The sequence below is a fragment of the Hyperolius riggenbachi genome, chromosome 5, assembly GCF_040937935.1.
Source record: "Hyperolius riggenbachi isolate aHypRig1 chromosome 5, aHypRig1.pri, whole genome shotgun sequence".
NCBI classification, from domain to species: Eukaryota; Metazoa; Chordata; class Amphibia; order Anura; family Hyperoliidae; genus Hyperolius; species Hyperolius riggenbachi.
Genome location: NC_090650.1, coordinates 359,626,711 through 359,645,052, shown reverse-complemented (window position 1 = coordinate 359,645,052; position 18,342 = coordinate 359,626,711). Strand labels below are relative to the sequence as shown.

The 18,342-nt window shown below is 46.6% G+C and overlaps 11 non-coding genes across 11 annotated transcripts; all 11 read right to left on the bottom strand.

Moving 5' to 3' along the window:
* Positions 1 to 12,273: 12,273 nt before the first annotated feature.
* Positions 12,274 to 12,437, bottom strand: LOC137519945 (U1 spliceosomal RNA). Its single transcript, XR_011021312.1, has one exon. It is a non-coding gene; the product is annotated as a U1 spliceosomal RNA (small nuclear RNA).
* Positions 12,438 to 12,841: 404 nt separating this feature from the next.
* Positions 12,842 to 13,005, bottom strand: LOC137519897 (U1 spliceosomal RNA). The gene has a single exon (XR_011021266.1). It is a non-coding gene; the product is annotated as a U1 spliceosomal RNA (small nuclear RNA).
* Positions 13,006 to 13,409: 404 nt separating this feature from the next.
* LOC137519896 (U1 spliceosomal RNA) lies at positions 13,410 to 13,573 on the bottom strand. Its single transcript, XR_011021265.1, has one exon. It is a non-coding gene; the product is annotated as a U1 spliceosomal RNA (small nuclear RNA).
* A 404-nt stretch (positions 13,574 to 13,977) lies between these two features.
* On the bottom strand, positions 13,978 to 14,141 carry LOC137519894 (U1 spliceosomal RNA). The gene has a single exon (XR_011021263.1). It is a non-coding gene; the product is annotated as a U1 spliceosomal RNA (small nuclear RNA).
* Positions 14,142 to 14,545: 404 nt separating this feature from the next.
* On the bottom strand, positions 14,546 to 14,709 carry LOC137519893 (U1 spliceosomal RNA). Its single transcript, XR_011021262.1, has one exon. It is a non-coding gene; the product is annotated as a U1 spliceosomal RNA (small nuclear RNA).
* A 404-nt stretch (positions 14,710 to 15,113) lies between these two features.
* On the bottom strand, positions 15,114 to 15,277 carry LOC137519892 (U1 spliceosomal RNA). Its single transcript, XR_011021261.1, has one exon. It is a non-coding gene; the product is annotated as a U1 spliceosomal RNA (small nuclear RNA).
* A 404-nt stretch (positions 15,278 to 15,681) lies between these two features.
* On the bottom strand, positions 15,682 to 15,845 carry LOC137519891 (U1 spliceosomal RNA). The gene has a single exon (XR_011021260.1). It is a non-coding gene; the product is annotated as a U1 spliceosomal RNA (small nuclear RNA).
* Positions 15,846 to 16,249: 404 nt separating this feature from the next.
* On the bottom strand, positions 16,250 to 16,413 carry LOC137519890 (U1 spliceosomal RNA). Its single transcript, XR_011021259.1, has one exon. It is a non-coding gene; the product is annotated as a U1 spliceosomal RNA (small nuclear RNA).
* A 404-nt stretch (positions 16,414 to 16,817) lies between these two features.
* Positions 16,818 to 16,981, bottom strand: LOC137519887 (U1 spliceosomal RNA). The gene has a single exon (XR_011021257.1). It is a non-coding gene; the product is annotated as a U1 spliceosomal RNA (small nuclear RNA).
* A 395-nt stretch (positions 16,982 to 17,376) lies between these two features.
* Positions 17,377 to 17,540, bottom strand: LOC137519886 (U1 spliceosomal RNA). The gene has a single exon (XR_011021256.1). It is a non-coding gene; the product is annotated as a U1 spliceosomal RNA (small nuclear RNA).
* Positions 17,541 to 17,944: 404 nt separating this feature from the next.
* On the bottom strand, positions 17,945 to 18,108 carry LOC137519885 (U1 spliceosomal RNA). Its single transcript, XR_011021255.1, has one exon. It is a non-coding gene; the product is annotated as a U1 spliceosomal RNA (small nuclear RNA).
* Positions 18,109 to 18,342: the final 234 nt, after the last annotated feature.

The window sequence follows — 18,342 nt, the reverse complement described above, 5'->3', positions numbered from 1 at the left end:
TGGGAATGCAAGTGCTTCAAAAGCCTCCCATGAGCTCACAGGCGGGTATTCAACCAATCATTTAAGTACACACAACGGGAGTGACAGCACTAAATCGACAGTAGCAAGAGAAGGCAAGGAAGGCTCCATAGGATCCAGAGCCTTCCTTGTCCATAGGTAAGTATCTGACTTTTTTTTTTTTTTTTGCATTTACACTCGCTTTAGCCTTAATCTTTCACCAGCAAAAATGGGTAATGAAATATTTTTTTTATAGTATTTTTTTATTGAGAGAATACAATAATAATACAATAACAGTTTTCATAACATCATAAACAAAAACTACATCTCAATTAAGTAGACCTTGAAGTTGATTAGGATGGTACAGATCACACAAAGATAAAGAAATTATTTCTTTTAGTATAATAAATCAGATAAAATAAAACTTCCTAAAAATACAGGTATATAACAAGAGTTATGCCGGTTAAAATAGCTATATCAAGGCAAGAACATAGTATGTAATACATAATTATACACCTAGCAAAGAATTCATCAACAGTTATGGGTCAAAATAAATCATACAAATCCATCAGTTAAAATAGGTTACATTTCTATGAGTCAATTAGTAGATTTAAGAACCAATCAGAGACCAGTCAAGAGTATAGATCCTCAGAAACCCCAGGACAAACTCTTGATAATATGGCTTTTGCTAGAAATACATTTTTATGTAATACATTTTAAAATTGATGCATGGAAGGAATATCAGCAGATCTCCAACTAAAAAAAACTAGATGTCTAGAAGCACACAGAATATGCATAAACTGTAGGCCTAACATGATGAGGATAATCATTTAGGCCAATGTGAAGAAGGGCTAAAGCTGGATTAGGAGGAGAATGGAAATGAGTAAATTTCTGTATAATACAGAAGATTTGTCTCCAAAAGACATCATGAGAAAAGCTTGCAAGACGTCAAGGTGTCAAATACTATGCCATGGTAATTTTATATACAGTATCTACATGAAAAACACAGTGGGATAAATTCTTTATTGATTTAATTGCTTGAGAAATCTGATCGCTACAAATAGCAGAAGAAAGATCTTTACTCCATACAACTGCATATTTTTCAAAGTTTCCACAAGAGGTAGATATTAAATTATACCAAAAACAAATGCCTCCTTTATTATAAAGATTCAAATTGAGTTTTATCAAAAACTTGTTCGGGATTGTAAGCAATTTAGATAGCAAGGGGGCGTGGTCTGGCAGCAGAGCTGAATGGCAGCTTGAGCCTGTAGCTCTCTGCTGAAGGCATCTATTTAAGCTACTAAAAGCAGCCTAGGAAGTCCCTATCTGTGGTGAAATCGTGGGAGAACATCCACTAAACATCATGGAGTGAAGGAAAGGGAATAATAGGAAGAAAAACACTTCTCCCATGCCCAGAAAGCTGGCAGACTTTTATGAGGAAGAAGGACAAGATGGCGCCCACCATCAGCAGCATAGAAGCCCGGAGGGCTCAAGTTAGTCTATCTACCGTACTCCTCCACTAGCTCAGAGGAACAGATTTGCTCCTTTATATACTCCACACTGCAGAGCTAACCCAGTGGACTTGCAGGAAGACCGTGAGGAGGACAACCTGAGGGATCGCAGCCCTCTGAAGCCTATGGGACCTAAACCTCCATCAGACCGGCAGGAGCTTCAGGAGTCCCAGGTAGGACAAAATCCACAACCCTCATCTCAGGCATCCCCAGTGAGCGCTTCCCCAGATCCCCTGATGAGCTTCCCGGCCACAGATCAGCCCATGTCGCAACAGTTTTTTAAAGACTTCATGATCTCCTTTAGATGCGTCATACAAGACAATATGGCGGAGATCAGAATGGATATGAAGTGTCTTGCGGGGAACATGACGCAGTTTGCAAGGGAGACGGATCAGAGGGTCACCAGGCTTGAGAACAAGTTAGCAGAGATGACTGCTGCAGAGAATGAGCTTGTGGACTCACAAGGAACTTATGAGTGAGGTAAAGTGGATGAAAGAAAAGATGGCTGATGTAGAAGATCGGAATAGGAGGAATAATGTGAAGATTAGAGGAGTGCCTGAATCAGTTACTACAGATGAGTTAAAAGGTTTTGTGAAAGATCTGCTTAAATCTACTATCCCTTCACTGACAGAGAATGAGCTCATAGTGGACAGGGCACACAGGCTTCCTAAGGCTAGCCATATAGCTCAACATTTGCTAGAGATGTAATTACTAGGATACACTTCTTTCATGTAAAGGAGCTGCTGCTTGCATCCACAAGAAAAGGGAAAAAGCTGCCAGATCCCTTCCAAAATCTGATCCTATACCAAGACCTTTCACAGGCAACTCTGAAAGGAGTTCTCACAGGTAGCAGCAACCCTAAGATACAAGAACATTGCATACTCGTGGGGATTCCCTCCCAAGATGATAATCCATGATCAAGGGGTACTGCATGTCATCAAGTCTTCCAGAGAGGGTAAGGAACTACTTGAAAAATGGAACATTCCCATCTTTATGCCCAGAGACTTGAGGGATGGTAAGCAGTTTCCAACACCATCTCCACTCTTAGCTAAGCAGCTCCCCATGGACTGTTCTCACCCACAAACTGAAGAAGAGAAAGTTTTTAGAGGCTTCTGGAGGTACTTGAACAAGCACAAGGTGCCTTTGCCACAAACTTTTTTGCCCCCAATTAGACTTTTCACCTAGGTATGATAATATCTTCTTAGGAGAACTGTCCCACTTTAAGTACACATCGGTGGACTATGGCCGGCTGGCCACTAATTTGTTTATTGAACGTAACTTTTTCACCAATTTTTTATTGTTTTTTGATGCCAGCAAATCTTGTGGCTTTCATTTTGTGCTTTTCTTTGTTTTTTCTATCTTTCATCTATGTACAGTATATATGTTGTCCCATATATCTCTTTTTTCATGCAGAGCAGAGAATCATGGACATTGGAATGAAAGCTCATGCTGGTTTGTGAGTTTTGAGGTTGACATCTGTGGGGCTGTTATATTTGTTATGTTTTTACAGCAGGTTGGCAATTTACCATGAAACAGGAACTTAAATTAGGGACACTAAACATGAGAGGGTTAAACTCATACAGGAAGAGGTATTTATTGCAGAAATTAATAAAGGAGGAATCCGCAGATATATTGTGTATACAGGAGACACATTTAAATGACGGAGGAGCCAAGAAATTGAAAATACATCAATTCTCAAAAATATTCCACTCTAATTTACCAAAAAAGAAAAAAATGTGGTGTATTTATTGCAGTGAAAGACTCTTTGGGACTGGTGGTGGAGAATACTTTCAGTAGCAAGGATGGTAATCATATCTAGTACAATAAATTCTCAATTGTTTACATTTGCTAACATATACTCACCTAATCTTCATCAGGTTATTTTTTTAACCACTTCAACCCAAGGCGGTTTTTACCCTAACGGACAAGAGTGATTTTAACCTTTCAGTGCTCATCCCTTTCATTTGCCAATAGCTTAAGCACTACTAATCACAATGAAAAGATCTATATCTTGTTTTTTCACCACCAATTGTGCTTTTTGGGGTTGATATTTGTTTTCAGTAATTACTTTATTTTCTATGCATTTTAAATGGAAATACAAGGAAAAAAATGAAAAAAAATACACTATTTCTCCAATTTCCTCCCCTATGGTTTTAATATAAACACTGCTACTGTGCATAAAACCCACATATTTTATCTGCCTATTTGTCCTGGTTATCACAAGATTTTAATTATGTCCCTAGTACAAAGTATGGTGACAAAACATCATTTGGAAATAAAGGTGTATATTTTTTGGGGGTGTTTTTTTTTCAGGTGCACGGGGATGCACGTGAACCGGCGGGAGCGCACACGTGAACCGGCGGGAGAGTGCACGCACGCCCACAGCGGCAGCGGCACTGTCAGACTTCTAAAAAACTCCTGGAGCCATTAAGTGGTTAAACAAAAAACTGAAAAAAATTTCCAACATTACTAAAGGATATTCATAGCCGGTGATCTGAATGCAATGCAATGATCCCAAAATAGACTGTACCTCAAACCGTAGAAAAGTCCCATCCCTTATTCAGTCCACTTTATTAAAATCAGAATTATATGATACATGGAGATGTCACCATCCTAAGGATAAACAATATACTTATTATTCATCTAAACATAAATCATTTACCAGAATCGATTTTTGTCTTACGGACAGATTTTCTCTACCACTAGTCTCAAAAATGGAAATACGCTCTAGAATTTGGTCTGACCACTGTCCCATGATAGTGAAATTTAACCTACACAATTCCTCCCCAGATCCTATTAATTGGAAAATGAACAAATACACTCTACAGTCTGAGCATTCATTCCCTTTTATTAAGCGAGACTTACAATATTTTGTTTTGATTTAATAATGCAGAAGATGTTTCCAAAGTGACAATTTGGAATACACATAAGGCCTACATCCGAGGCGCATTTATGAAACAAGCTGCTATACAAAAGAAAAAAAAATAGGGAAAAAACACGATTTTCTTGTTGAAGAAGAGCAAGTCCAAATCGGGACTAATTCCACAACTGGAAGAAATTAGACAAGAATTGGCTGAATGCTTATATTCTCAATATAAGTGGCAATCAATTCTGAAGGAAACATGGTACCATGAGAAAAACAAAGCAGGTAAAGCAATGGCCCAAAAGATAAAAGGAAGAAGAATATCCCAGAGAATAATAAAATTAAAACACCCCAAAACGAATATTGAAGTACACCACCTATTGAAGTACACCACCCAAAAGATATACCGTAGTTGAAGCATTCGCTTCCTATTATGAGAACTTATACAGGGAGTGCAGAATTATTAGGCAAGTTGTATTTTTGAGGAATAATTTTATTATTTAACAACAACCATGTTCTCAATGAACCGGAGAAGGTGTTCGACAGAGTCAATTGGTTATATATGTCTAAGGGTTTTGAATAAATTTGGCTTTACTGGTTTTCTACATCAAGCAATTATGGCACTTTACACCAAACCATCTGCCAAAGTTTCATCTTCTGGATCATTGTCTTCTTCCTTTAATATCAAGAATGGTACTTGTCAGGGCTGCCCACTTTCCCCATTGGTTTTTGTGTTATCAATTGAACCTTTAGCTCAAAAAATTCGAAATAACCCAACTATTCATGGTATTCAATTAGAAAAATCTAGCACGAAATTAGGATTATATGCAGATGACATCTTTTTTTACTTACAGAAGGTTAGTATATTACTGCCAAATTGTAGTAAAGAATTAGATTATTTTTCAAAAATCTCCTTTTATAAATTAAATCAAACTAAAACTGTAATACTTCCCTGTTATGTATCTCAATCAACTATAGATTCTCTCAGGAGCTCTTCCCGATATTCCTGGTCTTCTAAATCCGTTAAATATTCAGGCATATAATTAACCCCCTCAATCGTCCAACTTTATAAAGAAAATTATGACCCCTGGCTATCTAAATTAAAAACACATCTTGAAGCTTTAGCTACACTAGAATTTTCCTGGTTAGGTAGGTCTGCAGCATTTAACCACTTAAGGACTGCAGTCATAAAACCCCTTAAGGACCAGAGCCTTTTTTTCCATTCGGACCACTGCAGCTTTCACGGTTTATTGCTCAGTCATACAACCTACCACCTAAATGAATTTTACCTCCTTTTCTTGTCACTAATACAGCTTTCTTTCGGTGCTATTTGATTGCTACTGCGAGTTTTACTTTTTATTATATTCATCAAAAAAGACATGAATTTTGTCAAAAAAATGACTTTTTTAACTTTCTGTGCTGACATTTTTCAAATAAAGTAAAATTTCCTATACATTTGAGCGCGAAAGTTATTCTGCTACATGTCTTTGATAAAAAAAAAACCCATTAAGTGTATGTTTATTGGATTGGGTAAAAGTTATAGCGTTTATGGTGCCAAAAGTGAATTTTCCCATTTTCAAGCATCTCTGACTTTTCTGCGCACCTGTCAGGTTTCATGAGGGGCTAAAATTCCAGGATAGTACAAATACCCCCCAAATGACCCCATTTTGGAAAGAAGACATCCCAAAGTATTCAGTGAGAGGCATGGTGAGTTCATAGAAGATTTTATTTTTTGTCACAAGTTAGCGGAAAATGACACTTAAGCAAAAAAAAAAAAAGTTTCCATTTCTTCTAACTTGCGACAAAAAAAAAATGAAATCTGCCACGGACTCACTATGCTCCTCTCTGAATACCTTGAAGTGTCTACTTTCCAAAATGGGGTCATTTGTGGGGTGTGTTCACTGTCCTGGCATTTTGGGGGGTGCCTAATTGTAAGCACCCCTGTAAAGCCTAAAGATGCTCATTGGACTTTGGGCCCCTTAGCGCAGTTAGGCTGCAAAAAAGTGCCACACATGTGGTATTGTCGTACTCAGGAGAAGTAGTATAATGTGTTTTGGGGTGTATTTTTACACATACCCATGCTGGGTGGGAGAAATATCTCCGTAAATGACAATTTTTTTATTTTTTTTACACACAATTGTCAATTTATAGAGATATTTCTCCCACTCAGCATGGGTATGTGGAATAATACACCCCAAACACATTATACTACTTCTCCTGAGTACGGCGATACCACATGTGTGGCACTTTTTTGCACCCTAACTGCGCTAAGGGGCCCAAAGTCCAATGAGTACCTTTAGGATTTCACAGGTCATTTTGAGAAATTTCGTTTCAAGACTGCTCCTCACAATTTAGGGCCCCTAAAATGTCAGGACAGTATAGGAATCCCACAAATTACCCCATTTTAGAAAGAAGACACCCCAAGGTATTCCATTAGGAGTATGGTGAGTTCATAGAAGATTTTTTTTTTGTCACAAGTTAGCGGAAATTGATTTTAATTGTTTTTTTTCACAAAGTGTCATTTTCCGCTAACTTGTGACAAAAATAAAATCTTCTATGAACTCACCATACTCCTAACGGAATACCTTGGGGTGTCTTCTTTCTAGAATGGGGTCATTTGTGGGGTTCCAATACTGCCCTGGCATTTTAGGGGCCCTAAACCGTAAGGAGTAGTCTTGAAACCAAATGTCGCAAAATGACCTGTGAAATCCTAAAGGTACTCATTGGACTTTGGGCCCCTTAGCGCACTTAGGGTGCAAAAAAGTGCCACACATGTGGTACCGCCGTACTCAGAAGTAGTATAATGTGTTTTGGGGTGTATTTTTACACATACAGATGCTAGGTGGGAGAAATATCTCTGTAAATGACAATTATTTGATTTTTTTTTACACACAATTGTCCATTTACAGAGAGATTTCTCCCACCCAGCATGGGTATGTATAAAAATACACCCCAAAACACATTATACTACTTCTTCTGAGTACGGCGATACCACATGTGTGACACTTTTTTGCAACCTAGGTGCGCAAAGGGGCCTAACGTCCTATTCACAGGTCATTTTGAGGCATTTGGATTCTAGACTACTCCTCACGGTTTAGGGCCCCTAAAATGCCAGGGCAGTATAGGAACCCCACAAGTGACCCCATTTTAGAAAGAAGACACCCCAAGGTATTCCGTTAGGGGTATGGTGAGTTCATAGAAGATTTTTTTTTTTGTCACAAGTTAGCGGAAAATGACACTTTGTGAAAAAAAAAAAAACAATACATATCAATTTCCGCTAACTTGTGACAAAAAATAAAATCTTCTATGAACTCACCATACTCCTAACGGAATACCTTGGGGTGTCTTCTTTCTAGAATGGGGTCATTTGTGGGGTTCCAATACTGCCCTGGCATTTTAGGGGCCCTAAACAGTGAGGAGTAGTCTTGAACCCAAATGTCTCAAAATGACCTGTGAAATCCTAAAGGTACTCATTGGACTTTGGGCCCCTTAGCACAGTTAGGCTGCAAAAAAGTGTCACACATGTGGTATCGCCGTACTCAGAAGAAGTAGTATAATGTGTTTTGTGGTGTATTTTTACATATAACCATGCTGGGTGGGAGAAATATCTCTGTAAATGACACATTTTTGATTTTTTTTTACACACAATTGTCCATTTACAGAGAGATTTCTCCCACCCAGCATGGGTATGTGTAAAAATACACCACAAAACACATTATACTACTTCTCCTGAGTATGGCGATACTACATGTGTGACACTTTTTTGCAGCCTAGGTGCGCTAAGGGGCCCAACGTCCTATTCACAGGTCATTTTGAGGCATTTGTTTTCTAGACTACTCCCCACGGTTTAGGGCCCCTAAAATGCCAGGGCAGTATAGGAACCCCACAAGTGACCCCATTTTAGAAAGAAGACACCCCAAGGTATTCCGTTAGGGGTATGGTGAGTTCATAGAAGATTTTATTTTTTGTCACAAGTTAGTGAAAAATGACACTTTGTGAAAAAAACAATAAAAATCCAATTTCCGCTAACTTTTGACAAAAAATAAAATCTTCTATGAACTCATCATACACCTAACAGAATACCTTGGGGTGTCTTCTTTCTAAAATGGGGTCACTTGTGGGGTTCCTATACTGCCCTGGCATTTTACGGGCCCAAAACTGTGAGTAGTCTGGAAACCAAATTTTTCAAAATGACTGTTCAGGGGTATAAGCATCTGCAAATTTTGATGACAGGTGGTCTATGAGGGGGCAAATTTTGTGGAAACGGTCATAAGCAGGGTGGCCTCTTAGATGACAGGATGTATTGGGCCTGATCTGATGGATAGGAGTGCTAGGGGGGTGACAGGAGGTGATTGATGGGTGTCTCAGGGGGCGGTTAGAGGGGAAAATAGATGCAATCAATGCACTGGGGAGGTGATCGGAAGGGGGTCTGAGGGTTTGGCCGAGTGATCAGGAGCCCACACGGGGCAAATTGGGGCCTGATCTGATGGGTAGGTGTGCTAGGGGGTGACAGGAGGTGATTTATGGGTGTCTCAAGGTGTGATTAGAGGGGGGAAATAGATGCAAGCAATGCACTAGCGAGGTGTGGGCAGGTGATTGGGTGCCCGCAAGGGGCAGATTAGGGTCTAATCTGATGGGTAACAGTGACAGGTGGTGATAGGGGGTGATTGATGGGTAATTAGTGGGTGTTTAGAGGAGAGAAGAGATGTAAACACTGCACTTGGGAGGTGATCTGATGTCGGATCTGCGGGCGATCTATTGGTGTGGGTGGGTGATCAGATTGCCCGCAAGGGGCAGGTTAGGGGCTGATTGATGGGTGGCAGTGACAGGGGGTGATTGATGGGTGGCAGTGACAGGGGGTGATTGACAGGTGATCAGTGGGTTATTACAGGGAAGAACGGATGTAAATAATGCACTGGCGAATCGATAAGAGGGGGGTTTGAGGGCAATCTGAGCGTGTGGGCGGGTGATTGGGTGCCCGCAAGGGTCTAATCTGATGGGTAACAGTGACAGGTGGTGATGGGGGGTGATTGATGGGTGATTGATGGGTAATTAGTGGGTGTTTAGAGGAGAGAATAGATAGAAACAATGGATTTGGGAGGTGATCTGATGTCGGATCTGCGGGCGATCTATTGGTGTGGGTGGGTGATCAGATTGCCCGCAAGGGGCAGGTTAGGGGCTGATTGATGGGTGGCAGTGACAGGGGGTGATTGATGGGTGGCAGTGACAGGGGGTGATTGACAGGTGATCAGTGGGTTATTACAGGGAAGAACGGATGTAAATAATGCACTGGCGAATCGATAAGGGGGGGGGGGTTTGAGGGCAATCTGAGCGTGTGGGCGGGTGATTGGGTGCCCGCAAGGGTCTAATCTGATGGGTAACAGTGACAGGTGGTGATAGGGGGTGATTGATGGGTGATTGATGGGTAATTAGTGGGTGTTTAGAGGAGAGAATAGATGTAAACGATGGATTTGGGAGGTGATCTGATGTCTGATCTGCGGGCGATCTATTGGTGTGGGTGGGTGATCAGATTGCCCGCAAGGGGCAGGTTAGGGGATGATTGATGGGTGGCAGTGACAGGGGGTGATTGACAGGTGATTGACGGGTGATTGACAGGTGATCAGGGGGGATAGATGCATACAGTACACAGGGGGGGGGGGAGGGTCTGGGGAGAATCTGAGGGGTGGGGGGTGATCAGGAGGGAGCAGGGGGCAGTTTAGGGACTAAAAAAAAAATAGCGTTGACAGATAGTGACAGGGAATGATTGATGGGTGATTAGGGGGGTGATTGTGTGCAAACGGTGGTCTGGGGGGTGGGCAGGGGGGGTCTGAGGGGTACTGTGGGCGATCAGGGGGCAGGGGGGGCAGATCAGTGTGTTTGGGTGCAGACTAGGGTGGCTGCAGCCTGCCCTGGTGGTCCCTCGGACACTGGGACCACCAGGGCAGGAGGCAGCCTGTATAATACACTTTGTAAACATTACAAAGCGTATTATACGCTTCCTATCCGGCGATCGTCGGGTTAACAACCCGCCGGCGCTTCCGATTGGCCGGCGGGTTGACGTAGCAGGTGGGCGGAGCCTATTGCCGGCGGATGCGCGCGCATCCCAGCGCGCGATCCCCGGCCAAAGAGTGCCCCAGGACCTGACGCCATTCTGCGTTACGTGGTCCTGGGGCTGCCACTTTGCCGCCGCCAATATGAAGTAGGCGGTTGGCAAGTGGTTAAAATGGTTACTTCCCCTGCTTTTATATTTATTCAGAAATGTCCCAATAAGACTACCCAAAAAAAATTTTTTAACCCTTCAGAAACTTTTAAACAAATTTATTTTAAGGAATAAACGTTCTAGATTCTCGAATAAAATTCTGACTACCCATGTGTCTAACCTTGGCCTAGGTGTTCCTAATCTGGAAAAGTATTATAAGGCTATAATTCTTGAACAGTCCAGATCAGTCTGGAGAAATGATACATCCAAACAATGGGTTTGCATTGAAGAAGAACAATTATCTTATCGATCATATAGAACTTTCATGGAATCTAGACTGATATAAAACGTGCAACAAAATATCAAACATCCTTTAACAGCCAACACATTAAAAATATGTAAACAGATGATAAAATTATGCAAAAAATAGATAGTGACTATAGACACATGTACATCAATAAAAGCCTTATATGCAGTAATTAAAAATATTGACCTGAGCCAGTGGATCAACAGATTCTGGGCCTAAATCTTTTGAAGACTTAGTGTATATATATATATATATATATATATATATATATATATATATATATATATATATATATATATATATATACTATCTCTATTAGACCTAAAAGAAGACCCTCCAAAATGGCAATTGGACAAATGGCAAGAAATTCTTCAGACGGAAGTGAGTAAGGAAGATTGGGAAATAGCTCTTAGTTCGATGAAGAAATCATCTCATTGTGTATCCCATCAAGAAAATGTAATTAAAAATATGGTATATGACCCCCGAAAAGATTTCTAAATTTGATCTGAAAGCATTGCCCTTATGTTGAGAGGATGCAACTAAATTGGTTCTCATCACATTTTTTAGAGTTGTCCTAAATTACAAAATTTATGGGATGATATAGATGGATTCTTAAAAAGACTTCCTATGTCACTTCAAAAGATCCCACCTGAGATGGCTCTTTTTCATTTAGGAATGATGGATTTACCTCCCCGGGAGAGATTAATTATAAATCACATTATCATCGCCATCAGAAATCTAATTATAGTAAACTGGAAATCACCAATCATTCCCACTCTCAAAGAGATATTGAAAAAAGTTGAATCTAATCTTTTAGCCAAAAAATCCTGTTCCATAAGATGTGGTAATTTACGATCTTTCCTGGGTACATCTAGTCTTTGGCCTAAAGTGTATTCAGATACTAAACTTCTGGTTTTTTGATAGATTAATACTGACAAGACTCTTTCACTTGGTGTCATAATACCTGGCCCTGTAGAAAGTCAACTTAGATATATATTTTTTTTAAATGTACTCTTCTGCTCTGAATATATGGGACTATTGTTTTATAGTTTAGTTTAATTTAGTTTAAACTGCTACTTATTTAATAGTTATATATTGAGAGTTAGGACTCATACTTTACAGATCAACTCAATTGCAATACTAACTAGTTCTTGACATATTGGATCTACCCCCTGGAATCGCTGTAGGGAAGTTTTAATCCATTTTCCAGGTTGAGCTGAACCTTATGGTAATAAACTTTCTGGATTGTTGTAGTAAGTTAATAACCGCTGATCATTTTGAAAATTTAGAAGATAAGAATAATAATAATAATAATAATAATAAGAATAATAATAAGAATAAGAATAATAATAAGAATAATAATTCTTAGCCTTCTCTGTCGTTAACCGGTGCTCATCAGGGGAAAGCGCGAACGCAGTCCCCCACTACCACAAATTATGCAGTCGAGTTTCCCGCATTTGGGGAAATCGCAGGGGTCAACCTGCCCGGAGTGCAATGGACGGGCCTCACCCTGGGAGAACCACCTTCGTGACCATGGTATCTCCCCTGCCAGGTAAGTATGAGTTGCTCTTGCACGCAGGCAGGCCGCCGGTTGCAGCCCTCGCTGCCCAGCAGGGGGCGACTTTGCGAAGCGCTCGCTCGCTCACTCTCTCCCTTGATCGGCACTGAACGCGGGAAACACAGCCCACGGGAAAGCTCCGCCGCACTTGCCCAGAGCTACAGTTAGCCGCAAACACCAGAAAATGCCATAAACCGGGCACTCGGCCGGCGCGCAGTGAGCCCTGAGGATTTGCATAGAGTGATGATGTCACAGAAGCAGCCACACCCAGCCCCTGTGAAGGATGAAAAAAGCCTTCTCTGTCGCAGTGCAGATAAAGGACCGAGTCCCGCATGCTCTCCCCACTGTCCCCAGCCAGCAAGGGATCCTCAGCGGCACGCCTGCTCTGTCGTTAACCGGTGCTCATCAGGGGAAAGCGCGAACGCAGTCCCCCACTACCACAAATTATGCAGTCGAGTTTCCCGCATTTGGGGAAATCGCAGGGGTCAACCTGCCCGGAGTGCAATGGACGGGCCTCACCCTGGGAGAACCACCTTCGTGATCATGGTATCTCCCCTGCCAGGTAAGTATGAGTTGCTCTTGCACGCAGGCAGGCCGCCGGTTGCAGCCCTCGCTGCCCAGCAGGGGGCGACTTTGCGAAGCGCTCGCTCGCTCACTCTCTCCCTTGATCGGCACTGAACGCGGGAAACACAGCCCACGGGAAAGCTCCGCCGCACTTGCCCAGAGCTACAGTTAGCCGCAAACACCAGAAAATGCCATAAACCGGGCACTCGGCCGGCGCGCAGTGAGCCCTGAGGATTTGCATAGAGTGATGATGTCACAGAAGCAGCCACACCCAGCCCCTGTGAAGGATGAAAAAAGCCTTCTCTGTCGCAGTGCAGATAAAGGACCGAGTCCCGCATGCTCTCCCCACTGTCCCCAGCCAGCAAGGGTTCCTCAGCGGCACGCCTGCTCTGTCGTTAACCGGTGCTCATCAGGGGAAAGCGCGAACGCAGTCCCCCACTACCACAAATTATGCAGTCGAGTTTCCCGCATTTGGGGAAATCGCAGGGGTCAACCTGCCCGGAGTGCAATGGACGGGCCTCACCCTGGGAGAACCACCTTCGTGATCATGGTATCTCCCCTGCCAGGTAAGTATGAGTTGCTCTTGCACGCAGGCAGGCCGCCGGTTGCAGCCCTCGCTGCCCAGCAGGGGGCGACTTTGCGAAGCGCTCGCTCGCTCACTCTCTCCCTTGATCGGCACTGAACGCGGGAAACACAGCCCACGGGAAAGCTCCGCCGCACTTGCCCAGAGCTACAGTTAGCCGCAAACACCAGAAAATGCCATAAACCGGGCACTCGGCCGGCGCGCAGTGAGCCCTGAGGATTTGCATAGAGTGATGATGTCACAGAAGCAGCCACACCCAGCCCCTGTGAAGGATGAAAAAAGCCTTCTCTGTCGCAGTGCAGATAAAGGACCGAGTCCCGCATGCTCTCCCCACTGTCCCCAGCCAGCAAGGGATCCTCAGCGGCACGCCTGCTCTGTCGTTAACCGGTGCTCATCAGGGGAAAGCGCGAACGCAGTCCCCCACTACCACAAATTATGCAGTCGAGTTTCCCGCATTTGGGGAAATCGCAGGGGTCAACCTGCCCGGAGTGCAATGGACGGGCCTCACCCTGGGAGAACCACCTTCGTGATCATGGTATCTCCCCTGCCAGGTAAGTATGAGTTGCTCTTGCACGCAGGCAGGCCGCCGGTTGCAGCCCTCGCTGCCCAGCAGGGGGCGACTTTGCGAAGCGCTCGCTCGCTCACTCTCTCCCTTGATCGGCACTGAACGCGGGAAACACAGCCCACGGGAAAGCTCCGCCGCACTTGCCCAGAGCTACAGTTAGCCGCAAACACCAGAAAATGCCATAAACCGGGCACTCGGCCGGCGCGCAGTGAGCCCTGAGGATTTGCATAGAGTGATGATGTCACAGAAGCAGCCACACCCAGCCCCTGTGAAGGATGAAAAAAGCCTTCTCTGTCGCAGTGCAGATAAAGGACCGAGTCCCGCATGCTCTCCCCACTGTCCCCAGCCAGCAAGGGATCCTCAGCGGCACGCCTGCTCTGTCGTTAACCGGTGCTCATCAGGGGAAAGCGCGAACGCAGTCCCCCACTACCACAAATTATGCAGTCGAGTTTCCCGCATTTGGGGAAATCGCAGGGGTCAACCTGCCCGGAGTGCAATGGACGGGCCTCACCCTGGGAGAACCACCTTCGTGATCATGGTATCTCCCCTGCCAGGTAAGTATGAGTTGCTCTTGCACGCAGGCAGGCCGCCGGTTGCAGCCCTCGCTGCCCAGCAGGGGGCGACTTTGCGAAGCGCTCGCTCGCTCACTCTCTCCCTTGATCGGCACTGAACGCGGGAAACACAGCCCACGGGAAAGCTCCGCCGCACTTGCCCAGAGCTACAGTTAGCCGCAAACACCAGAAAATGCCATAAACCGGGCACTCGGCCGGCGCGCAGTGAGCCCTGAGGATTTGCATAGAGTGATGATGTCACAGAAGCAGCCACACCCAGCCCCTGTGAAGGATGAAAAAAGCCTTCTCTGTCGCAGTGCAGATAAAGGACCGAGTCCCGCATGCTCTCCCCACTGTCCCCAGCCAGCAAGGGATCCTCAGCGGCACGCCTGCTCTGTCGTTAACCGGTGCTCATCAGGGGAAAGCGCGAACGCAGTCCCCCACTACCACAAATTATGCAGTCGAGTTTCCCGCATTTGGGGAAATCGCAGGGGTCAACCTGCCCGGAGTGCAATGGACGGGCCTCACCCTGGGAGAACCACCTTCGTGATCATGGTATCTCCCCTGCCAGGTAAGTATGAGTTGCTCTTGCACGCAGGCAGGCCGCCGGTTGCAGCCCTCGCTGCCCAGCAGGGGGCGACTTTGCGAAGCGCTCGCTCGCTCACTCTCTCCCTTGATCGGCACTGAACGCGGGAAACACAGCCCACGGGAAAGCTCCGCCGCACTTGCCCAGAGCTACAGTTAGCCGCAAACACCAGAAAATGCCATAAACCGGGCACTCGGCCGGCGCGCAGTGAGCCCTGAGGATTTGCATAGAGTGATGATGTCACAGAAGCAGCCACACCCAGCCCCTGTGAAGGATGAAAAAAGCCTTCTCTGTCGCAGTGCAGATAAAGGACCGAGTCCCGCATGCTCTCCCCACTGTCCCCAGCCAGCAAGGGATCCTCAGCGGCACGCCTGCTCTGTCGTTAACCGGTGCTCATCAGGGGAAAGCGCGAACGCAGTCCCCCACTACCACAAATTATGCAGTCGAGTTTCCCGCATTTGGGGAAATCGCAGGGGTCAACCTGCCCGGAGTGCAATGGACGGGCCTCACCCTGGGAGAACCACCTTCGTGATCATGGTATCTCCCCTGCCAGGTAAGTATGAGTTGCTCTTGCACGCAGGCAGGCCGCCGGTTGCAGCCCTCGCTGCCCAGCAGGGGGCGACTTTGCGAAGCGCTCGCTCGCTCACTCTCTCCCTTGATCGGCACTGAACGCGGGAAACACAGCCCACGGGAAAGCTCCGCCGCACTTGCCCAGAGCTACAGTTAGCCGCAAACACCAGAAAATGCCATAAACCGGGCACTCGGCCGGCGCGCAGTGAGCCCTGAGGATTTGCATAGAGTGATGATGTCACAGAAGCAGCCACACCCAGCCCCTGTGAAGGATGAAAAAAGCCTTCTCTGTCGCAGTGCAGATAAAGGACCGAGTCCCGCATGCTCTCCCCACTGTCCCCAGCCAGCAAGGGATCCTCAGCGGCACGCCTGCTCTGTCGTTAACCGGTGCTCATCAGGGGAAAGCGCGAACGCAGTCCCCCACTACCACAAATTATGCAGTCGAGTTTCCCGCATTTGGGGAAATCGCAGGGGTCAACCTGCCCGGAGTGCAATGGACGGGCCTCACCCTGGGAGAACCACCTTCGTGATCATGGTATCTCCCCTGCCAGGTAAGTATGAGTTGCTCTTGCACGCAGGCAGGCCGCCGGTTGCAGCCCTCGCTGCCCAGCAGGGGGCGACTTTGCGAAGCGCTCGCTCGCTCACTCTCTCCCTTGATCGGCACTGAACGCGGGAAACACAGCCCACGGGAAAGCTCCGCCGCACTTGCCCAGAGCTACAGTTAGCCGCAAACACCAGAAAATGCCATAAACCGGGCACTCGGCCGGCGCGCAGTGAGCCCTGAGGATTTGCATAGAGTGATGATGTCACAGAAGCAGCCACACCCAGCCCCTGTGAAGGATGAAAAAAGCCTTCTCTGTCGCAGTGCAGATAAAGGACCGAGTCCCGCATGCTCTCCCCACTGTCCCCAGCCAGCAAGGGATCCTCAGCGGCACGCCTGCTCTGTCGTTAACCGGTGCTCATCAGGGGAAAGCGCGAACGCAGTCCCCCACTACCACAAATTATGCAGTCGAGTTTCCCGCATTTGGGGAAATCGCAGGGGTCAACCTGCCCGGAGTGCAATGGACGGGCCTCACCCTGGGAGAACCACCTTCGTGATCATGGTATCTCCCCTGCCAGGTAAGTATGAGTTGCTCTTGCACGCAGGCAGGCCGCCGGTTGCAGCCCTCGCTGCCCAGCAGGGGGCGACTTTGCGAAGCGCTCGCTCGCTCACTCTCTCCCTTGATCGGCACTGAACGCTTCCCGCGGGAAAGCTCCGCCGCACTTGCCCAGAGCTACAGTTAGCCGCAAACACCAGAAAATGCCATAAACCGGGCACTCGGCCGGCGCGCAGTGAGCCCTGAGGATTTGCATAGAGTGATGATGTCACAGAAGCAGCCACACCCAGCCCCTGTGAAGGATGAAAAAAGCCTTCTCTGTCGCAGTGCAGATAAAGGACCGAGTCCCGCATGCTCTCCCCACTGTCCCCAGCCAGCAAGGGATCCTCAGCGGCACGCCTGCTCTGTCGTTAACCGGTGCTCATCAGGGGAAAGCGCGAACGCAGTCCCCCACTACCACAAATTATGCAGTCGAGTTTCCCGCATTTGGGGAAATCGCAGGGGTCAACCTGCCCGGAGTGCAATGGACGGGCCTCACCCTGGGAGAACCACCTTCGTGATCATGGTATCTCCCCTGCCAGGTAAGTATGAGTTGCTCTTGCACGCAGGCAGGCCGCCGGTTGCAGCCCTCGCTGCCCAGCAGGGGGCGACTTTGCGAAGCGCTCGCTCGCTCACTCTCTCCCTTGATCGGCACTGAACGCGGGAAACACAGCCCACGGGAAAGCTCCGCCGCACTTGCCCAGAGCTACAGTTAGCCGCAAACACCAGAAAATGCCATAAACCGGGCACTCGGCCGGCGCGCAGTGAGCCCTGAGGATTTGCATAGAGTGATGATGTCACAGAAGCAGCCACACCCAGCCCCTGTGAAGGATGAAAAAAGCCTTCTCTGTCGCAGTGCAGATAAAGGACCGAGTCCCGCATGCTCTCCCCACTGTCCCCAGCCAGCAAGGGATCCTCAGCGGCACGCCTGCTCTGTCGTTAACCGGTGCTCATCAGGGGAAAGCGCGAACGCAGTCCCCCACTACCACAAATTATGCAGTCGAGTTTCCCGCATTTGGGGAAATCGCAGGGGTCAACCTGCCCGGAGTGCAATGGACGGGCCTCACCCTGGGAGAACCACCTTCGTGATCATGGTATCTCCCCTGCCAGGTAAGTATGAGTTGCTCTTGCACGCAGGCAGGCCGCCGGTTGCAGCCCTCGCTGCCCAGCAGGGGGCGACTTTGCGAAGCGCTCGCTCGCTCACTCTCTCCCTTGATCGGCACTGAACGCGGGAAACACAGCCCACGGGAAAGCTCCGCCGCACTTGCCCAGAGCTACAGTTAGCCGCAAACACCAGAAAATGCCATAAACCGGGCACTCGGCCGGCGCGCAGTGAGCCCTGAGGATTTGCA